Here is a 20,513-nt window from a genome sequence, read left to right as displayed (position 1 = left end):
CCACATTAGACAGCTTCAGATTTGGTAGTAGCATATGCAGTCTGAGACAAAGAAATGTACCTACAATATCCAGGTTCATAAATATGATCTGACTAGAGATAATGCTAAAACTGAAGCATTAAACAAGTAAATGAAAATCGTAGTAGTTAACAATTTTCTGAAATCTTCTTTGGTGTCTAGCTTGCCTTGAAGGGCAAAAACATAACATCTCCTCTACATTCCCCCTTTCTAGTGCAAACAGTAATAGCTAGGCACACATTTATATAAACAGCGATTTTGTCAATGAGATCGCTCTAGTATTTAAAAGCAAGATATTTTGCTTACGTTCATCACTGAATTTAGAAACTCTGGTGGCTCCAATCTCCACTTTCAGAGATCTTGTCTCCATAGTTACTCTAACAATGGCAATCTTAATTATTTAGATTGGTTACGTGCCCGAGCCCCTGAATAAAATTCTTGGGGATAGATCCGTCTATTCCGTAATAGAGCCGTTTCCCCTTCTGCCTCTTCTGCACAAACTTGTGAAAGAGCAGTCCCTACATTGCTGCACAAATTTCTTGAACCTATAAATTTCTTTACTGCCAAACCATCCTGTCTCATATCTGGATCTAGAGTAACTGAATTGTTGGGGCTGGTAGCTGTAAATGACTTTCATCTTACTCAGGACTTCGGAATACAGTGGCTTTAGCCATTTTGGACCAACCCACCTATTCACCTTAGTTAATCTCCACTCTAGTATTTTGATTTGCTTCCTCCAGAATTGGTGGTTCAGGTCTCCAACTATTTATTTCCTTCCTCAATGAGCTCTCTCAACTCTTCTTGCTTCAATCCTTCAATCTAAGAAAATAATCACATGTGGAATTACTGTTAGGCACCTCCAAAACCTATGCACTGTCTATGTGAAACCATTGATTTTAGGGTCTACCGATTAGCAGATGATACCCAAATCCATATTCGCCAAGATTAGAATTCCTTCACCAACACCCCTGGCTTTGGGAAGTGTCATACCAAGAATACCTATGTGGGTGAGCAAGAATTTTCTCCAAATTAAAATTGTCAAAATAGAAAGCCTCTTAATTGTTGAAGGTAAGGATCGTGGGACGCCTCCATCTGGCCTGCAAAATTAGAAAACTACCAAATTAAGCAGAAGCATTTCACACATAAAGAAATGTTGTAGCTGGAGGGCAGTTTTTTTTTTAAATGAGTACAAAGCCATCCGGGTAGGAATGTAGGTTCTTTATTCCAGGTTAGGCCTTCAGCTTACATCAACAACATGTAGGTGATATAAGGGTGCTCTCCTACCTCCAACACATAATAAGGAACTTAACTCTTACCAGAGTGCCACCAGACTCGTATGTGTAGACCCTGCCGTCCAACTACAACATTCTGGCAACAAGTTAAGGACCTGCGTGAAAGTGCAGCAAGATTGTGGTGGCACTTTGGAGCCATTTCTGACTGAAGAGGAGACCCATCTAAAGAAGTAAGATGGTCCTGCAGCCATGGAGGACTAGTTTGGGGCCATCCACTCTCGAATCCACTGGTGAGTGGTATTGGCTAAGGCCACTGGGTAGGAGGAGTCCAATAAGCCATGAAGTCAAGTCAACTGAGGCAAACTACAAAGTGAGGTGTTGTGTCCCAGTGTATAGTCATAATCATAAAAACAGTGGGAGAGGCAAGAAACTGCCTTTGCAGTAAGCTTAGTTCGGACCTGAACCACTGAGCAGTGAGTGTTGAGTGGAAGTTAGGTCATACTGACAAAAAGAGAAAGGATGGAGTCTGTCATGATCTACCTTTTGTTGATTTAATCTAAGAGTCTTGCATGAAGGCCCTTATCACCAAACTTTAACAAGGTTCAACTGAATAACAATCTTACACTGACTACATAGGTCAACACTTGTATAGTTGCACTTTTACATACTCAATTTTCTGGACAAAAATTTTCCTATCGTACCTCCAGCTCAACATCACACATTGGTTGAAGCATTTATAACCCCCATGTTAACAAACAGAGGATTAGAAGCTTCATCATTAGACTAGTTTAGTTTATGGTCTCAAAAACCTTTACATGGTCACTCATTACAGGAGAATGTCACATGCTTGGTATTCACAACTGCAGACCTGCTACTGAACATCACTACCACACCTTACTTGGCCTAGTGCATGAAAAACAAAAAGCACAATTAATAAACAATGGGAACAGCCACCTAGTCCATATAGGCTTCATCTGTGAAATGTATGCATACATGACTGGAACTCAACTACGTTCTCCATAGAGATATTAGATGTTTCCACCATATCAGGATCTCAATCACCCCTGTCATAAACTCATTGTGGCAGCGACCTCTACTTCTGCAGTACCAGATTCCAACTATTTTCTTCAAGGCCAGTGACTACAATCAGAAGACATTTTTAAATGCAACGCCATGCCTATAAATGAACATTAAATTAATTTTCCACAACTGTCAATGTATGAAATGAAACTGATTACTATAACAAAATTCAAAATAAAAACCTATTGTCAGATAATATTCAGCAGTGCTTCAGACTTTAGCTAAAACCTGTGGAGAAGAACTGTGAAGTCTGACAGCTTCTAGGCTGGTTTAAGTCTCTGCTTTTGTTTACGTACAGCATAAATTACAATCTACGAGTTGAGGTGCCCTGCCAAGCTCTGGGGTAGCATTAATGCAGAAAATGACTATCAAGGGATAAATCACAAATATTTATGTTCACAATAATTTCTTATTGGTTATTGGAAAGCACTAACTTGCTAAATCATCATTATTCACCTATCTTTGGTTTTTCATTTAATATACAGAAACCAACACAAAGACAGTCAAGGAAAAGACCTTTTCATTTATTAGGCACTTATTAAGTTGTAACCCATACAGAACAAAAATGTTACAAAACACATGACATTCTGGGACATAAAACAACCAATTGTACTATCTTTTATGGAGTCCACACTTAACCTTATATTTAGTTCATATCTACTGACCAATGATCTACAGTCCAGCTGTTACCTGGTCCTTTAAGGAAGTAGTCCATTATCAGGAGCTTATCGGCCCACCACATATTGCTTTCACACACATTGTGGAATCAGCACAAATCACGGGTAAAATGCCAAACACAAGGGGGCCCGTTGGTTCGACATTATATGGAGGTCGGGCACAATGAAAAGGATATTGAATGGACTGTTCTATACATCACACACATGACTGTGCATAAAGCACAAATTGAGAACCACCTGTTACGTGCGGAAGCAAGACTAGTATCTAGATTTCACACCGCTACTCGGGGATTGAATGAATACGATGAGGTGTGGGCTCTCCTTAACATATGAAAGAAGGACGAGCCACATGATGTGTTGATGTATACAAGAAAGGGGGTGGGAAGTGGTGGTAGAAAGGGGTGCACTTCCCACACGTTAAGCAAGTGTAGTCAATAGTAGTTCATGTTGAAAATTGTGCAAACATGGGGTGGGTTATGGTGTTATGCAGTAAGATGCTCCACTACCCAAGAGCATATGGTAGTGCTTCAAAGAAACACTAAACGTGAAATGTAGCACAGAAGCCGCAGCACTCTAAACAATGTTCATAATAAAGATATCCTCCAGTTGAGTTGGTTGTAGTGGATTCCTTTAATTAGTAGCCAAGGGCATCAAAAGCATAGCATCAAGGCTATGAGACGACACAGTAAGTAGGGTCGAACTCCATTACCTGCATAGATGTGGTTGACATAGACCAGGAACAAGACATACCACGGTCTTGGTCATCAGGGTTTACCCTTCACCCTGTTCATTTTACTACTGAATGACCTTACTTACTTCCCTACTTACTGTGTCGTCTCATAACCTTGAAAAAGTCACCTGTTGTGACAAAACACGTGTTTGGTGTGTATATGGAACTATGCTCAACTGACTACTTGGCTGTATTTATGGATCAATGCTCAACCGATCGCTTTTGATGCCCTTGGCTGCTAATTAAAGGAATTCACTACAACCAACTCAACTGTATGACATCTTTGTTATGAACATTGTTTTGAGTGCTGCGGCTTCTGTGCTAAATTTCATGTGCTGATGTATAACAGGTGAACACATGCAAATGTACATGATGTGATTTTTTTCACATTGTTGGTTTCTATATTGACGAAGATGAGGATTTTGTAGTGGTTCACTTCAGCAAAGTCATTTACTTTTTCAAACGGTCCACTCCACGATGTGCATTTTTCCACCCACCCTGCCCCTAACTCAACCTTGTGGCGTGTGCACTTCCTGGTGATCTACGCCCCCACCCCTGTCCTCTGTTTTTTGGATGGCTTTTAACACAGCTGATTGGAGGAACCGAGGTATATTTAGCATTTATAAAAATCCTTATCATAAATTAGTACCTTGCTAGTTCAGTATTGATGGCCGAAACAATTGTGCCTTGGTAGTTGGTTCGACGTGTGGTGACGTATTCCCTTGGTCAGTGGATTTTGACACTTGGCTAGATATTTATGCTTCAAATGGCTGCAGAAAGGTGTACTTTAATGTACGATTTAATAGATTATTGGCGCCTCTTAGTATCTTATGTGGTATGTGATGTAAGAATGTAAGTTCTCCCTATTGGAAGATAAATGTTGGTTTTAGAAATGTGAGTAATATCAATCCTCTGTTTTGGCCCCTTTACTTTGGTTCTCATTGTTTCCAATATGGCAGCCATTCCTTTCTAGGTACTGCATTTTGACACTGGTCTAGTTGGTCACGCTCGCAGTGGGACTACATACGTAAGCAGAAGTGTAGACCCCGCAGTACTTTAAATCACTGCACGGCATGCCCACCATTTGTAACAGAGTCTTGTCAAGACTCGGTGACTGAAGCATGCAGTGATCTTTAGGGGCGATTCTTTTTTATAACACATTATTTTCCACAGTCCCTCCACATGGCATTAAATCGCACTGGTGCCTTGGGATAGTTAGTTAATAACAATCCCTGTTATTTGTTGTTTTCATAGTAGTGAATTAAGCGAGGGGATTAAGTTCCCAGTCGCATGGCTGATTTAACTGCAGATGTCCCTAGGCCTGATACCGGAAGGTATACTTTATATGCTACACATGCGGTCAAGAGCATCATGCCTCTATGTGTCACCTGGGTGCTTTTAGGTGCTTGTTTTTATTTGACAGCACATCGTGGATTGGGGCAAAGAGAGTGTGACATTAGGATTTTAGCATACACTACGGATTGCTTCTTGAAGAAAATGCATGGATTTAACGATTGGGCACATTTATAATGGTTTTTGTTTTTTCACCTTAACAATTTTATATGTACACACATATAGATACAGTGGTTTATATTGTTGTGTTATTTATATCCAAGGAACACGTGCTCTCTATATTGTCCTCAGGAGGCCATAAATTATTGTGTCGAAACACAGACATTCTTTTGTTCAAGGAGTCCACAAACAGCTCTAACCAATAGCCAATACATTTGGAAGAGGAGCTTCAGCTAGATTCCACATTGTGTGCAAAAGCAGTGTGTGGTAGGGCGATAAGCTCCTGATAATGGACTACCTGCTTAATGGACCAGGAAACAGCTGGACTGTAGATCAGTGGTCGTTAGATATGAACTAAATATAAGTGTGGACTGCATAAAAGACATTGCAATTGGTTGTTTTATGTCCTAAAGTGTCGTGTGTTTTGTAACATTTGTGTTCTATATGTGTTACAACAGCATATGTGCCTAACAGATGAAACGGTATTTTCCTTGACTGTTTGTGCTGGGTGTGCTGGTTGCAGTATATTATCTGAAAAACCAAAGAGGTGAATAATGATGATTTAGCAAATTATTCTTTCCAATAATAAATAAGAAATTATTGTGAACATAAATATTTCTTATTTATCCCTGGATAGTCATTTTCGGAATTACTGTTGATTATTGCCCAAGACTTGAGTGGGTTTGTTTGGGCAACCCCTGTTGTACTCGAAGCTCTGAGGTAGCAGCAAGAATATCCAGACATGGCAAATCCTTCCTATCTCCAGGTCGGAATCCCGTTAACACCCTCTATCAGAACAATATTATGATGATAATCCTGAACCACATTCAGCCAGAAGGTCACTCACTAAACTCCAAGATGTCCTAAAATACCACCTCCACCCTCTTTGCCCCGTTGCACTTCTAACACAATCAAATGCCTAGCCCAGAGCTTTTCTTTATATCAAGCGTGTTTCCCTCTGCAAACCCGTTCCTCTCCCGTATCACAGTTTAATTGCTACAATAGCGCTGAAAGGCATTATTCACAAGCACTGCGCTGTTGCCACTCTACACATACAGAAGAAACTACTTTACGTTACCATCGGAAAGAATTTAAATACAATAAACAGCCTACGTGGGAGGAAGAACAAGCTTCCCTAATAATAGAGGAAATGAAAAACTGCAAATCCAAGTTAAAAAATAATTAAAGTCCACATTAAACTTGGACTTTTGTCATACTAAAAACCAATAGCTGCAGCTCAACCCCAGAGAGCCGTCTGCCTCTGAGCACTGGTAAACAGCAACAAACATTTTCTTGCAAGCTCTCATTTCATGATCTCCAGCCAAGTAATTCAAAGGTTACTTTTCGATGCTTTCGATTTTTTTCACTTCCGCATATTATGCAACACAATGAATAGGCAGAAGTCAGCTGTTCGGTACTGCAAACCCAAGAAAGAATTCAGATAAACGCCTACAGCAACCAAGGATCAAGCAACTCACTTAACAAATAGAGACAAGAAAATATTTTGCCTCTTTTTCTGCACAACATTCCTTGTTAACCAATAAAACAAACTGGCGTTTACACTGCACAAATTTCATTACCACCAAAGCAGCGTAGTTCTAATCAGCAACAAGCATTTGTCGGAACACAATACCCGTTTGTCCTCTTGCAGATGAAAGGATCGAATCGCTTTGAATAACCAACCTCAGTCACATAAAGGACAGAAGAGAAATGTTTCATCTGGCACAGATAATACCAGAGGTTTCACCCGAGGCTTTTTGTGGGAAAGGCCTTTTACTTTGGCTTCGAAGATGTACGAACCACCCGAGGCGGAACTGTATCTCTTCCTGAACGATCAGGATGTCTGTGACAGAAAGCTGCACCCCTAAATCATCTTTGACTTTCATGGGAAGCTTGATCAGGGAGTTGAGACATTGATTATAGGAGGTGTGAAGGCTGGGACCAGACTGCAACAAAGTCACTAATAAGGAGTGATTAAGAAGTCCAGACAGAATTACTACTTGGAAACTTGGAAAATAAACACTTACACTTAAAAAAAATACATAAACATTTTCAAAATTCCCATGTTCGTTAGTGTGTCTCATACAATAACGTATGTGTCAATGGTACACTATTAAGTTTCATCACCATGGATAGCTCCAGAGTGCTGAAATGATTTAGAGAAGTGCCCCTGGCCTGAGGTACCAAAAAGAGAACCCACAGTTGTTATTTTTGAGAAAAGAACTTGGGGACATACTAACCCACTCACAAAATGTTTGACAGTCTACGCAGTGGTGTCGTATAATTCGTATTTCAAGAAATGACTACAAAGGTTGTGTAAGTCTATTAAAATCTGGACAAAGGAAAATTGAAACATAAAGTCATCAGTTCCTACTGGCTTCCACGTTCATGGTGCCCACAAGATACCTCAAGTTTGGAGACAATATTGCAGGATCTTCTAGTCAAAATTCCAATCTGGGTTAGGAAACCCACTTCTTTTTGGTAGCCCAAAGTTTTAAAAAGCTCTAACTTTTGTATTGGTGGACATGGTGAAGAACAGTCTAAACCACACAACGGGGGCAGGTTTAGGGTCCCGCTGCAGCTTAGGACTGGCATAACCATGACCACACATTTACAATAACATTATAGAGTCACTAGGGTCACCAATGGGAGTCATTTTTGCTACTGAAATTGGTCTGGTGAGTTTGATTCATCAAAGGTGGCCGGGGCTTGATTAAAGTGAAAGATGTCCACCAAAATGATCTTCCCTTACAATCAATATGTCCATGGTCCACTTAGTACAGAAACAACTATATACTCTTGCTGGGTCGGGGGACACCATGTTCAGGGACACTTATTCCAGAACCCAGACCAGAGGCTAGTGATGGGGCTGTGCATACACCAAGCCAGGGTAGGCTAGAAGGTGACAGGCGTATGCCATAAGGTAACACATCAAAAACTGGTGCACGGGAGTATGCGCAGCAGGCAAAGTCACGACTCCAGCGATTGCTCAGCTGTGCTTGATTTTTTTATTTTTTTTTAAATAGCAGATATCCTTTGTCTCTGCTAAAGGTCGCTCTGGCTTAAAGCTTAGGCATCTTGGGATGCCTAGAGGCTCCCTCACATTTAAGATCGGTAGCAGTATCATAGAACAGGGGGGCTTAACAGTGCTTCGGACTTAGTCTTTAGCAGCAGATGTCCCTGAAGGCATCAATACAAGGTCAACGTGACCTTCCCTTAAGTAAAGGGGTGCTCTGTTATATACACCCAATTTCTGGTTGCTAGGCAACAGCTCCCAGCAAATCAAAAACAAATTCCATTTTTGGTACTAGTCAATCAATCTGGGTTTGGTTTTACAAGTTTTGTCCTACTCTCAGGAAGTAAAGAGTGTTTCTGGACAGAACAGTCTTGTTCTGCTCTCAGCGAGGACGGGGGTTCCATGGCTATATAATACCAAACACGTTTCACTCCAGGGAGACTGCCCTGGCGAGAGACCTTTAGTGTATTCCAGCAAAAGAGTGCCCTGGAGAAGAAGATGTCGGAAAGGAGCTGACCTGGTTTCCCTACAGGCAGCATCCATTCTTCCTTGTGACCACTCAAACACTTTTGTTTGAACACTGTCCCCATTTCACCTGTGTTACAGCAGCCTTTATGTAATGACCTGTAAACTGTATAATATGCATTTTTACTATTCCAAACATGATGCTAATTTCTCAGCTGGTATTTCACCAGAAAATAACGAATATGACTTCATTAGACATACTGAACACCATTAACAGTCCCATGCCCGAAGGTCTTAAAACGTGGAACCAAGGGCCTGAGCTCATTCAGTGAAGCAAATTATATTTGGCAGACTGAATGCTACTGCAGGAGAAACTGGTAGGAGCACAAAAGCCAACTAAAGGAGTTGTGAAACAATATTCTGCACTCTTTGGAAGCACAGGACCAAAGGGGGAAAAACAAATAGATAAAGAAAAAGGCCCCGTTCAAGTTGGAGCAAGGAGTCAGCGGGATTACATGCCAGGTATTTTATTCTGCCGGGGCAAAGTACAAACGAGGGATTTAAACAAAACCAAGAACAAACTAGCCAGCAGGAATAGGCAGATGAGCTGTTCAAATCGGATGGGCAGGCAAAAATCAAGCAGGCAGTGCCGAGTGGCACAGTACTGGCGATGGACCAACTGATGCACTTGGGAATGGCCTTGCAAAGCATATTGCTTCCTGTAAGATATAAATAAGCATCGACCAAACAGAAAGCAGTTGAAGAATATGGCACAGCCTGCTTTCAGTTTCAACTGAGTGAGGGTCAGAAGTTTGAAAAACAATAATATTAGTAAAAATAACAAATAATCAACAAACACCTCCGGGTGCAACAAGCTTTTTTTTTTAAAGAAAATCCATCTGGCGCTTGCACCTGATGGATTTTTTTCTTCAGTGTGGTGAACGGACCGTTCACGTCACTACAGTGTTAGTGCGGTGGAAGAGAATTGTTTGTTCACTGTATTAAAGAGTTTTACTACCATCACAAAGTAAATGGGTTTGTGTTACAGAAAATCACTACAAGGCATGGCAAACCAAACATTCCTGCTATCAGTGTTTTTCTCAATGGCATGATTTGTATCATCTAGTCAGAGCACTGCGGCACACAGATGAAAAATGTTACACTACAAGCATCTTGAGTTTTGAGCAGTGATACAAAGATATAGGAAATAGCGGTACATCTAAGCATTTCCCGTTATGTGCAATATTACTTTCAGCACTCTCTACTGCAATATAGTTTCTGTTACGAAAGTAGTCTTTTGCTACAGTACAAAGGTATGTATAAAGCGATTAAGGTTATTCTGAAGTCAGAATTTAAAATAGACGTAAAAGTAACAAACTCACTTCTGCATTCCAACAATCAGTTAATGTTTCCGACGGATATCACTACATATCCAAGGCTCAAGTCTCTGGAACTCACTCCGGCAAAATTTACAATCCAAAGAAGACTTGTTGAGATTCTAAAGATTACGAAACACTCATGTCTGTCATAGTGTTTAAGGGATAAATGCAGTTCAAGTATAACGTCGCCATCAACATGTAAAGTCCTAGCACAAGCCTTTACTCCCAAGATACACACTTTGGAACCCACAAAGTCCACATATTTAAGGGAGTGACAGAGCCGAAGAACATTCGACTGCTTCTTCTCTAGTCCTCCATTCCTGATCTACTCGATAGGAAATAACAGATCACGAAGGGCCCAGCCCTAACCAATGTCACTTCTACTACCTAATGCACTGTCGTTTGCACCTTTGGGTGGCACTTTGTAACCGCCTGAAGAATGAACAGATAATTGGTTTACCCACAGTACACTCGCATTGTACTGTGGTGCGAGTATCTACAGAGCCATTCATTGACTGTACTGGTGTAATCATTGCACCACCCTGTCTCCAGCACTACACCTATCTTTATATAAAACAAAAAAGTACCAACTCTACCCTTCGTATAAACTCTACTTCTAAGTGACTATTGTCCCCAAACTCTATATGGCACAATTGTTTCTATAATAATTAGCCAAGGACTATATCCTCTGCAAAAACAAGAATAGGACCATATCTGAACGGTCTGTATGCTCCTCCCCAAAACAAAGGCAGAAAACACAGCTGTGATCAGTGCAGCTCCCTGTTGGACTGTGAATCACGTGATTGGTCGAAGACTTCAGATACCAACCACAACATTCGAAAAAGAGGAGCAGTTCTCTTATACGAGTCTCTCCCAACCTTCAAAACATTATCAATTTTCTCAGCCTCTCTCATTGCAAGCACATTAACACAACACAAGACACCTGGATCACAGCCCTCCACCCTATTCCAAATTGCCTAAATGCATTCCTGTTCTCCAAGAACACTGGAGCACTATATTATTCCACTGTTAGCGTAGCATTTATCATAGCAGCAACAGCCAAGTTTCAGAGCGTCACCATTAGAAAAATATTAGTTAACCCCACCCTGCATTCCCCTCAAACCCTCTGATCCTTGTTTTCTTAATACTCTAAGGCACACCTCGAATACAGTCTCAAGCCACTTCATACATGGTTGCCACTTATATTCTACTAACAGCAATATCCCTGCCAACCTCAAACATCCTATCACTGCATACAGAGTCTCTGTTTTGGGGTCTGGCTACACGCAGCTTTTGCTGTCAGATTACTTTATGTTATCACTTCTTTAAAAAGTGCATAAAGTACACAGCATGAGTGGGCTTTGGGTCAGCACCTTCATATGCCAGCTTTTGTTGCTTGGAAGGGCTTTCCATTAAGAAGATAGTGGCATGATCCAATGTGTGTGCACAAGGGGTTTTGGTAATGTGGACCTAGTAGTTCTAATTTTTCTAGAATTACTTTTTAATCGATGATTTAGAGCATTTTGTTCAGGAAGAGTTGCTGTTTGGATGCTTTGCCAAGACAATGTCACAGGTATGCTAATTAATAGTCCTTGGGTCTGTCTTTATTTTATTTTGCTGCCAAGATAACATGTTGCTGTAGTTCCAGCTTTTTCGGTCATGTAGTGAAGACCTGTTTTCTTACATTTTCAAAAAAATACTGGAATCTTAACAGTATCCATTATACAATATGTCTGTACTTATGCCTTTTAAAATCATCACCAACTATGCAAATATCATATTCTGACTCCTTAGAAATTGGGCCTCTAATTGGCCGAGGTATGCCCCCTGTCCAAGTAGGGACCACAATCCTAAAGAGGGTAAGTCAGTAAACTAACTTGTGCTTACCCTCCGGTACTCTGACGCAAAGCGGAAAGGCTCAACTTAAGAGGCAATGCGTAAAGTATTTGTACAACATGCACACTCATTAACACAGTGAATACACCACGAAAAGGCTACACACAGGTTTAGAAAAATAGAAAATCTCTATCTGAAGAAAGTAAGACCAAAATGACAAAAATCCAATCAGTAGATTCAGAGATATTAACTTGTAAATGAAATTAAGAAGTGCTTATAAGATTATACAAGCGTTTCTTATTTATGGAAAAAATTAGGGTTTTATAAGCTGGAACACTTTTGTAGCAATAAGTACAATCCCCCCCAGGAGAGCTGTAATTGGGAGGGACGATAGGGTCACTGGTTGCAGGGAGGGATGCACAAAACACTGGGACCATTTGGGTCCGATATTCAATAATCAGCGCAGACTCTGGTGTATCACTTGTGGTGAAGAAAAGTCACTTCTACTACCACTCTGTCTGTAAATACGGAGTACTGTGAAGCAGAAATACAAGTTGGACAACAAGGTATCTGATTGTTGCTGTTCCTGGGGTCGCCACATTGCTGGGCGGCGGTGTTCACTGACCCCGGAACACTGTCAGGCTCCTCGGGCTGGAGCTGGTGAGTAGATACCGGCTCTGTCGGGGTCACTCTGCACAAACACATGGATGCACTGGGACTGTGCTGAAGGGAGGTTTTGGAGGTGTGGCTGTGAAACTGTACTGCTGCTTGCTCAAGGGGGCCACAATGAAGGAGGTTCCTGTGGTGCAGAGGCAGAAACAGGAAGGGCGCACCAGGGAGGAACTCCGTGCCAGTCAGTTGATCGAAGCTGGAAGATGGGAACATGAGGGCTGCTTTAGGGCACCAGTCAGCCTGGACCAGGAACAGCCTTAACTGCAGGCATAAACCTCAGGGCCTGGCAGAGGAAACGTGCAGCATGCTGAGCCCACAGTAATCAGGCAGCAATGGAGCTTCAGACAAATGCAAACCTTGGGTTTACGAGGTCTTTGATGTCTCTGCGACCTTGGGGGAGAAAAGGAGGCAACCTGGCAAGCCCTTGGACCCTTAGCTCTTGTACAAGGCCAGATGTCTGCAGGCAGAAGGGCAGCTCACTCAAGAAGGACAGCACTTCCTTGGAACAGTCAGGCAAAGCAAGATTGCAATCCTTCAGCACAGCTGCCTTTACTCCAGCATAGGTTCTTCCAGGTCCAGTAGTTTACTGAAATGTAAGGGGTCAAAGACCCAGTACTTATTTCCAACATCAAAGGCAGTTTTTGGTATAACTTCAAACGATCTCTCTGAAGTGCACGGGTCCACCTTTCATCCCAGCCCTGGCTCCAGACTACCAGTAGTGGGTAATCAGCTCTTTGTGTGAGGACAGGCCCTTCTCTATTGAGGTGTAAGTGCGAGCTCCCCTCCTCCCTTCCAGGCCAGGAAGACCCAACAGTATGCAGTTGTAGTTGAGTGTCCTTTGTTGTGGGTGTCTGGAGTGAATGCACAACTGTAGCTGTCACTCAGTGCAGATCAGATGTGTACTTGAGACAGGCGGTCAGGCACACAGAGCAGTGAAATGTCTATTTTCTAGAAGTGGTGTTTTTAAAATAGCAATAATAAATCCTATCTTACCAGTAAAGAGAATTTATTGTTACCATTCCAATTATATGAAACATGACTTAGCTGCTCTTTTCTGATCAGGAACTGCAGCTTAAAAGTATATTAAGGAATTCCCAATTCTGGCTTATGAGAGGAGCGGGCCTCACAGTAATGAAAAACAACCTTGACGTTTTTTTATTACCAGGACATTTAAAACTTAAAAGTACATGTCCTACGTTTTTTTCTTTTTTACACAACACCCTGCCCCATGGGCTATCTGGGCCTACCATGGGGTGATATATGTGATAAAAAAGGGGAGGGTAAGGCTTGGCACGAGGTTTTGAATGCCAAGTCGAATTGGCAGTGAACCTGCACACACAGGCTCTGCAGTGGCAGACCTGAAAGAGGTTTATAGGCCTACTTAAGTGGGTGGCACAATCATTTCTGCAGGGCCACTAGTAGCATTTAATTTACAGACCCTGGGTATAGGGTATACCACTTTACAAGGGACTTACAAGTAAGTTAAAAATGACAATTGTGGATACATAAATGTTAACATGTTTGGGAGAGAAGCACATGCACTTTAGCACTGGGTAGAAGTGGTAAAGTGCTCAGAGTTCTAAGGGCAACAAAAAGATACAGCAACAAAACAGGAGGTGAAAGGCAAAACGTATGGGGGAAGAAGACAATAAGGACGCCAGGTCTAACAACTCTAATTTGAGGACCCAGCCTACTGATACTAATGCACTCTGGTAAACAAAGGAGCCCTACCCACAGCTTCTACAGTAGTGTAGTCTAAGATGTCACTTCATTGCAGTATGTTCTTTTCGGTACACCTGGGGGTAACACACACAGTAGCCCAACCAATAAAAAACATCCCTCAACAAAAAGTCTGACAAATTAGCTTTGTCAACGCTAGTTTATTTGATGGGGACTCCACACCGGAACTCACGCTCACCTGAGTTGCGAGACATTGGCACACTACTCAAGTTCAAGACTGTCCTCACGGGCCACTTTCCTCCAACTTGAGTAAAAAAAAGAAGAAAAAAAACAAACAAAAAAAAACAAAATCAGCTATGTACATTGTGACTAATGCTTAGCTCCTAATTTCATACAGAATCTTCTGCAAACCTACTTAATTTATACAGGTTATATTTGCATCTAACTATTTATCTTAACTTCTTGTTAAAATGTACCCATTTTGGTAACTATATCCACCCAAACAGATTCAACATACATAAGTACCAACAAATGCTACGTACAACAAAGCCAGCACAAGATGGTCAGATACACTACATAGACCTTGACACCAATAACTGTCTGGTTAGCGAGCAATCTGTTTAGTGTATACCTGGGTGACTGTCTCGCCCTATCACAAAAACATTACTACCTTGAGTTTGCCCAACTTGGAAACAACACACTATGCACAAGTAAACAAATACACAGCCTGACCTGATTTGTCTTATACCCACTTACTGCATCCGCACCTATGCAAAAGCACTTAGAAGCACACCATGCTTTACGAAATACTCTAAATAAAATCAACATACAGATTTTGTAACAAGAGGGTATGCTGTCTACACAAACAACCTGTAAGCTTTAGCAAGGAAAAAAGGGAGATCCCTCAGTCTTACAAAGGGATTACTTTCAGGTCTTGAATGGAAGAGCAATTCCATCAGGTGGAAAAGGTATTGAACAGCACTTTTTCCAATAAGTGACATACACAAATATTCATCCAAACACAGTGTACAGAATACATACCAGCACCACCAATACAACTCGAAGGCATTTCATTATTTAAATAATACTATTTTTGCATCTAAAAAGGAGAACAGACAGAATTGAAGAGGCATGACAGAGGACAGAGATCCTGATGCATGCAACTAGTAATCATCATATGCCGATACTACCTGTTTTTACATGGCTCATTCCTCCAAAAGAAGTACAAAATAAATAAAAGGCTGGTATAATTTCTGTTTTTTTCAATGGCAAATACAGAATTCTTGTTCAAGCTGGGGCACTGGGCAAGATTATGTGCTTTTAACAGTGTCAGCCGTATCAGACACTCCCCTTCAGCTACATTTATGTTCTCTAGTGAGACCTGGCAAGAGTATACGCAACAATTAGAGCATCCAGACTGACCACTGGCTTGAAATGCTGACTGTACCCCACCCGGTCTACAAAATGGTTCACCAGATACATCTATGTTTTGTACATGTCCTTGAATATCTTTCTTGACTCCCAGTTCAATCCCCCTCTGCTACCCCTACCTCTCCTCAAAAACACTGACCCCAGTGATTAACTCACTACAAATTTTCTAGACAAGCATTTGTTACTTGGAGATTACAAGTCACGGTTACAAGAGTGAGAGATATGTGGTCTCTTAAAGGCTTATAGTACGTCTATATATCATTCCCTAAACTTAACTTCATGAGGTGTATTATGCCTTATTCATCAAAACAGACATTCTTCCTTCAACGACCTCTAGCTAACTGATACCAAAGACCTATACTTACATAAGCAATCCACTCTTTCCACCTTTAGGAAGGATGAAAGATACAGGAGAAGCTGAAAACCATTATTGAATCCAGTAAATGTTTACCTGTCACCTAGAAATGTAATATAATTCCAGGGCACTTCTGAAATGCCTTACCAAGAGATTTGCAAGCCCAGAAGTTACCTATAAATTAAGCCACCTGGGAAGACCAAAAATGAGCAAACCTCATTGTGTGGTAGAGGAAAAATAAATACACGAATGGTTGCCAATTTAAAAACTGAATTATTATTTCAGAAACTTTTAAACTCTGCCCAGTCAACATGCACAGTTTACACAAATCCTATCACAAAATGATGGAGCCGTAAGTAACAAGAGCAGCTTTTGAAACAGGTACATGCTTAAGTGAGCAGATTGTTGTATATCTAGGAAACTCTGCTGTTATTGCGGCTATTTGAAGGTTGCTACTGGTTTAAAAAAGTGCAATGTTGCTTGAAATAATTTCAAGCAATACCTCTGATCTTTTTCCCCTCGCACTAAAGAGGTAAATCACCAGTTTCCCCATGAGGATTACTGGCTACAAGCCAATTCTGTCAGAAAAAAACGAAAATGTGTCAGAAGGGCCTCCTCAAAAGCAGTCTGTTCACTACCAAGCAAAAAACAGTCAATAAATAAAGTATTTTCCTCAATAAAGATCTGAAAACGTTTTAATCAAACAAAAACAACATAACATCCTTGTTGGAAGTTGGCACTGTATATACTATCTCAAAGTGAGAGATAGTGTGCAGAGTCCAAGGTTTCCCCTTAGAGGTTGATAGTGGCAAAATTAGATAATTCTAATGCTCTATTTTGTGGTATTGTGGTCAAGCAGTAGACTTATCAGAGGGTAGTGCTAAGCATTTGTTGCACACACACAGGCAATACATGAGGAATGCACACTCAAAGACTTAACTCCAGCAAATAGGTTTTATATAGAAAAATATATTTTCTTAATTTATTTTAGAACCACAAGATTCAAGATTTGAGGTAAGTACATAAAATGCAAGGTACTTCACACAGGTAGGTATAGAACTTTGATTTAAAACAGTAGTACACACAGTTTTGGTTAAAATGGCAATAAGCTATTTTAAAAGTGGACATGGTGCAAAAATCAACAGTTCCTGGGGGAGGTAAGTTTGGTTAGGTTTCTCTGGTAAGTAAAGCACTTACACAGTCAGTCTCCTGGCCATAGGCAGCCCACCGTTGGGGGGTTCAAGTCAACCCCAAAGCCACAGCACCAGAAACACAGGGCCGGTCAGGTGCAGAGGTCAAAGGAGGGCCCAAAACACATAGGTGCCTATGAAGAACAGGGGTGCTCCGGTCATAGTCTGATTACAGGTAAGTACCTGCGTCCTCAGGGAGCAGACCAGGGGGGTTTTGAAGAGCACTTTGGGAGAGAGGGATGGGGGGGGTGACACACAAGCCCACAAAGCACACCCTCAGCGGCGCAGGAGCGGCCGGGTGCAGTGGGAAAAGTAGGCGTTGGGTTTGCTATAGAAAGCAATGGAGGGACCCGGGGGTCACTTAGGCGATGCAGGCAGGGCACAGGAGGCTTCTCGGGCCAGCCACCGACTGGGCTAGGATGAGAGCCGCCTGCTGGTCACTCCTGCACTAGTAGGTGGTTCCTCTTGGTCCTGGGGGTGCAGTGCTTGGTCCAGACGTTGGGTTCCTTTGTTACCAGGCAGTTGCGGTTAGGGGGAGCCTCTGTATCCTCTCTGCAGGCGTCGCCGTGGGAGTGCGGGGGGGGTCGACCCAGGGTGTCCACATCGTTGGAGTCACTTGGGAGTCCTCTCTGTGGTGTTAGTTGTCCTGGACTCAAGCTAGGGGCGTTGGGTACAGTGTGAAGACTCACGCTTCTGGCGGGAAGTGAGAGTCTCTTTAAAGTTGTTTCAAAGTTGAAAAGTTGTTGCAGTTTGTGAACAGTGCCGCTGTTCTCAGCAGTTTCATGGTCCTCTAGGTGCAGAGCAGTCCTCAGAGGTCGCTGGTCCCGCTGGATGCGTCGCTGTGCAGGTTATTTGAGTCTGGAGACAGGCCGGTAGGGCTGGGGCCAAGTCAGTTGGTGTCTCCGTCGTCTCTGCGGGGCTTTCAGCTCAGCAGTCCTTCTTCTTTCGGGTTGCAGTTATCTGATTTCCTGGTTTCAGGATCGCCCCTAAATACTGAATTTAGGGGTGTGTTTAGGTCTGGGGGGCAGTAGCCAATGGCTACTGTCCTTGAGGGTGGCTAAACCCTCCTCGTGCCTCCTCCCTGAGGGGAGGGGGGCACATCCCTATTCCTATGGGGGGGTGGGATCCTCCAAAACCAAGATGGAGGATTTCTAAAGGCAGGGGTCACCTCAGCTCAGGGCACCTTAGGGGCTATCCTGACTGGTAGGTGACTCCTCCATGTTTTTCTCATTATCTCCTCTGGACTTGCCTCCAAAAGTGGGGGCTGTGTCCGAGGTCGGGCAACTCCACTAGCTTGAGTGCCCTGGGGAATTGTAACACGAAGCCTGAGCCTTTGAGGCTCACTGCTAGGTGTTACAGTTCCTGCAGGGGGGAGGTGTTAAGCACCTCCACCCAGTGCAGGCTTTGTTTCTGGCCTCAGAAAGCACAAAGGCTCTCACCCCATGGGGTCAGAAACTCGTCTCAGTGGCAGGCTGGCACAGACCAGTCAGTCCTGCACTGAAGGACTGGGTAAAATACACGGGCATCTCTAAGATGCCCTCTGGGTGCATTTTGTAATAAATCCAACACTGCATCAGTGTGGGTGTATTATTCTGAGAAGTTTGATACCAAACTTCCCAGTATTCAGTGTAGCCATTATGGAGCTGTGGAGTTCGTTTTGACAAAATCCCAGACCATATACTTAATATGGCCACCCTGTACGTACAATGTCTAAGAATGGACTTAGACACTGTAGCGGCATATTGCTCATGCAGCTATGCCCTCACCTGTGGTATAGTGCATCTTGCCTTAGGGCTGTAAGGCCTGCTAGAGGGGTGACTTACCTATGCCACAGCCAGTATTTTGTGTGCATGGCATCCTGAGGGGGATGCCATGTCGATTTTGTCTTTTACTCCCCACCAACACACACAATCTGCAATGGCAGTGTGCATGTGTTAGGTGAGGGGTCCCTTAGGGTGGCACAACACATGCTGTAGCCCTTAGGGACCTTCCTCGGTCACAGGGCCCTTGGTACAACTGGTACCTTTTAAAAAGGGACTTATCTGTGTGCCAGGGGTGTGCCAATTGTGGAAACAATGGTACATTTTAGTGAAAGAACACTGGTGCTTGGGCCTGGTTAGCAGGGTCTCAGAACACTTCTCAGTCAAGTCAGCATCAATATCAGGCAAAACGTGGGGGGGTTAACTGCAACAGGGAGCCATTTTCCTACAATGCTTCATTGTCATCCAATAATCTTTCGTTCCAGCCTCTCGTAGGTAGGGTGGTGCCATTGGAAAGCAGGGTGCCTGTAGATGATGGCCCGTTAGATCTCTGTACCAAGGTTTCATCTATAAGCAAAAGTATAATTAAAAATATGACATACAAAACAAAAACAAGCATTGGCAATGCCAATGGGTCTGACTCTAAGAGAATGACGTATGGCAATGTGAAGCACTACAAGTAAATAGCATGACATAAATAAGTATTATGTAGAAGCAAAGAACTGAAGAATAACATTGGCGTACATTAAAAGATCATTTGACAGTTGCACTGTCATGACAGACTTTAAAAAAACTCTACGTAGGTTAATTACAGCATACAAAAATTATTTAGCTATCTAAAACACTTTAATGTGCCCCTGAATGTTCAAGCTTAGGCAGCTGGATAAATAAACAAACTGATCACAGCTGCATAGAGGGCAAGTACTTTTCTGTGGAAGCACACAACGGCTGCTCAATCAAAACATGTACTCCTTGCTCATAACATGTACGTGGAGCCAATGCCCCTCTCTAATAATGTTCATATAATTGTCTGGCGACAGCTATGCTGTCAAGCCGCACCATAAAAACAATCAGTACCAGTGACCATCTTAAAAGTATGCTACTACATAAGTCTTCATTCAGTTTGGTATAGATGGCATTCACAATGAAAACTAACCTAAAAGGACAGAAGACTGCAAGGATCTGTGGTTTATTTCCAGTTTTCCTTCATAGGAAAGCATTAATTTCTGCAAAATCATCATGGAATGAGCAAACGAATAACACTTTTAGTAAATCGGAGCAAAGTTCTATTAAACGTCATATTAGCTTACCATCTAAGTACTATCCAATTACATGACTATTGATTCAGCCCACTCTCTGCTAATGGCATCCGTAGATGGAAGGATAAATTACTTACAAGAACCAACAGCAAACTGTTGAAAACAAATGCAGCACTGCAAACTAGCGGAAGGATCTTTGGAACTGAACTATTATGGTGCTC

General features: G+C 42.2%; 1 protein-coding gene across 3 annotated transcripts in view; it reads right to left on the bottom strand.

Moving 5' to 3' along the window:
* Nucleotides 1-20,513, bottom strand: part of CREBRF (CREB3 regulatory factor) — a 259,676-nt gene that overhangs the window by 221,975 nt on the left and 17,188 nt on the right. The window contains exon 2 of one of the 3 annotated variants that reach the window (XM_069244654.1): nt 14,536-14,601. The exons of the other annotated variants lie outside the window; for them this stretch is intronic. The gene's annotated coding sequence lies outside the window, so the exon portion shown is untranslated. The remainder of the gene's footprint in view (nt 1-14,535; nt 14,602-20,513) is intronic. 3 annotated transcript variants of the gene reach the window in all.

Source organism: Pleurodeles waltl, chromosome 7 (assembly GCF_031143425.1).
Source record: "Pleurodeles waltl isolate 20211129_DDA chromosome 7, aPleWal1.hap1.20221129, whole genome shotgun sequence".
Taxonomy (NCBI): Eukaryota; Metazoa; Chordata; class Amphibia; order Caudata; family Salamandridae; genus Pleurodeles; species Pleurodeles waltl.
The sequence above is the reverse complement of the archived record's forward strand: the minus strand, read 5'-3'. Positions and strand labels throughout refer to the sequence as shown.